Source organism: Carya illinoinensis, chromosome 9 (assembly GCF_018687715.1).
Source record: "Carya illinoinensis cultivar Pawnee chromosome 9, C.illinoinensisPawnee_v1, whole genome shotgun sequence".
NCBI classification, from domain to species: Eukaryota; Viridiplantae; Streptophyta; class Magnoliopsida; order Fagales; family Juglandaceae; genus Carya; species Carya illinoinensis.
Window position 1 is genome coordinate 9,060,784 of NC_056760.1, and position 3,148 is coordinate 9,063,931.

General features: G+C 38.2%; 1 long non-coding RNA gene across 1 annotated transcript; it reads right to left on the reverse strand.

Annotated features, from left to right (window-relative positions):
• Positions 1-510: 510 nt before the first annotated feature.
• LOC122277195 lies at positions 511-2,711 on the reverse strand. Its single transcript, XR_006228948.1, has 3 exons — positions 2,124-2,711; positions 1,174-1,328; positions 511-1,079 (listed from the first exon to the last, which is right to left on the reverse strand). It is a non-coding gene; the product is annotated as an uncharacterized LOC122277195 (long non-coding RNA).
• Between the last annotated feature and the right edge of the window lie 437 nt (positions 2,712-3,148).

Below are 3,148 nucleotides of genomic sequence, written 5' to 3' on the forward strand. Positions count from 1 at the left end.
GCAAACAGCTAGCTATTTCGATACAAGATTGACAAGATTGGAAGTGAAGACCCCGGGCAGTTTAAATTTGCACCATATTTATTATTTAGTTCATGTAAATTACGCAGTCCTTGAATCACCAACAAATATTTGTATAGATTAGTGCATGCTAAGCATGCAGTATCATTTGTATATGTCGAGAGATAGAAGCCCTTGAATTTCTATTGTGACACCTGAATATTTTAAGTTTAATCTCATTGTCATGTAGTGAGAATTTGGTTGATTTTTGGTGAGCCTTACTTTGGCGTTGCATTTGTAACATTCTTCCAGGAATTTCAGCGTAAAGAACTTTATAAGGTTCTACAAGGGGATTTTAGTCTTCATTTTATTTTCAGTCTATACAGAAAGTTGCATTATTAATGTGCTGAAGATTTGATACCTAAAATCTTAACTTTGGGCATGGAGAATAAGCTGGTCAAAATTAATACCTGGAGAATAATCTATAGTTTTTAATGACCAAAAAAAAAAAAATTAGATTGAAAAACTAGAACCATTTACATTTTCTGATGAGTTTTTACAGCCTTGAATTCTTCCACGTTCTATACATCATAACAGTGAAGGAACTCAACTATGAACCAAAACAACTAAGAAGGGTCTCCCACCATCTCCTCCTCATTATCAAAACATAGAGGGAGTACAATTACATTTGGAGACATTTAAAAACGATCTACTCCATATGGTTCGGAAAATTTACATACAATTTAACCAAACCGTTACAAAACTATTACAATTGTGACAACCCAATACAAACTATCTATTGTTTGGTTCGAATAAATTTACATACAATTTATTCAAACCAAACCAAAACTATTATAATTGTGACAACCCAATACAAACACAATAATTTACGACTTTGGTTTTGAAGAGTTCTCTCTCTCTCTCTCTCTCTCTATTACTTTATCTTCTCTTTTCCGAACTTCATACTCGTGCATCACTACATCATCCCACATCTTCCAAACTTTATTCTCTCTTGTACAAATGTTTTCATCTAACAAATGGTATATATCCATCCAAATGAAGAATTCACACCTTGCATCTCGCTGCACAAAGTACCGATCACCAATTACCATTATAAAGTACACGAAGCAAAAAAAGTATAGATTAGTTTATATAACAAATATATACCAGCTTTACCGTATCATATTTCGGGCAAGCAAAAAATCTCCTTCCAAGTTTTTTTGATGTGTGGGACGTCTTTACAGTTGTTTTCAACTCACACCAACAAGTTGGTGATTCTATTACAAAATCATTAATTGATGATGAAGATTGAGATGATGCCATGTGCGATTCTGAAAAATGAAAGATAAGTTCAAACACAAGAGTCTGTCTCATTTACATAATTGAATACATGTTAATAAAGCGTAGTGAATGTCTGACCAACTAAGATTGAGGAAAATTTAAATATAATTGGATTTCAAGGAAGCCAATTAGTGCAACTCATAAGCTTGTTAAATGATGATAAATCCTTTACCAAACCAGTGCTTCATGTGAGCAAAAAAATCCCAAGAAGTATAACTGTAACTTTACTCAATAAGCAACATAGTAACTGACACGGTGTCACACAATTTGTACCAAATTATTTACAACTTATGGCTTAAGTTGCAGAATTCTTTATTAAATAACAACTTAACCTCTGCTTCCAGGACTAGATTGGGCAATATTGGCTTCTCAATAACAGTGGTTACTGCACTTGACAGTTTCAAGCAGTTAATTGTCTAACAAGTCTAGCAAATAAACAGTCTGGCAAAGAAGGCAAGTAACTGATCTAACAAGTCTAGCTAAGTTGCGATCTCACAAGACTTTCAACTAACTAATCTAACAAGTTCACGTGTACAGGAAATTTCCAGAAAATACGTGCTCATAAAATACTCCTTGAGGACAATTATTCATGATCTCCACACAATTGTTATCCGAAGCAGTTCATTGTGTTATCCCTCCTAATGCCCACTAAAAGTGTATACCAGTTTTATCCTAACTAAACCAAAATTCCCACCGTATACTTGCATTACAGAGTATATAAAATCAATTCATGCAAAACATTAAAATGCCAAAGCAATTTCATAAAGATGGAGATGAATAAATACATTCGCCTTCAGTAGAGGGAGGGTCGACGGCAAGTAAGAGAAAGGCAGATGGCAGAGAGAATGGGCTGGACAACGGGTTGGATTGGGGGAGATGATGGGCGACGCGGGGGTGGGGGAGAGGATGGGGTTTTACAGGATGAGTGAATACCTAACGGGGTTGGGGTGCGGGAGAGGATGGGGGTTTGTGAGGATTAGTGAATGCCTAACGGGTTGGAGGGGGGAGAAGATGCGTAACGGGTTGGGGTGCGGGAGATGATGGGGGGTTGGGGACATGATGCAGACGGGTTGGGGTACAGAGATGATGGGGGGTTGGGGAGATGCCGACAGGTTAGGGTGCAGGAGATGCCGAGGGGGGTTGGGAGTGAATACCAGAGAGGATTTTAAATGTTGAGGGAAGAGAGGATTTCGGGGAGACGGGGCTGGGCGACGAGTTGGGGGGAGAGAGGATTTCAAATGTTGAAAACTTGAGACCAGAGAAGGAAGCGTGGGAAGTGGCAGGGACAGAAAGAAAAATTCACATTAAGCCACGTTGGGTGTATTCCGGCTGCTGTGAAATAGGGGCTTCTCTAAAGATTTTCCCATTCCCGTAATTCAAAGAGCCTACTTTTCTTGGGTCGCAATCAAGGCTCATAATTCAGATTTCAGAGCCATGCTTTTGATTTTTGGCGTCTTCCGGGGAGCTGGAAAGCAGCGTGTACGTATGTATGTATGTATTTACCGAGGAACGTCTTGTTAGCATAGTTCTAAAATGGCTGCATCACTGTGGATCCATTTCAAAACCAGCGGAAAAGATGGTCCGATATTAAAGCAAGCAGCTGACTAAGATATTCCTATTCAAAATACGTGGGTGATGAGATAACATAGGTTGACATATTGGTGATTTCAGATTTGATTAGAAAAAAACAAAAACATAGGTTGAAATATTGGAGGCTGATCAATACCCTAGGTCGGGTATTAATAAGTTAGAGCTACTCTAGAGAGCTATAACAAACTTGTTACTAGAGCCATATTTATGGTGTGTGGAT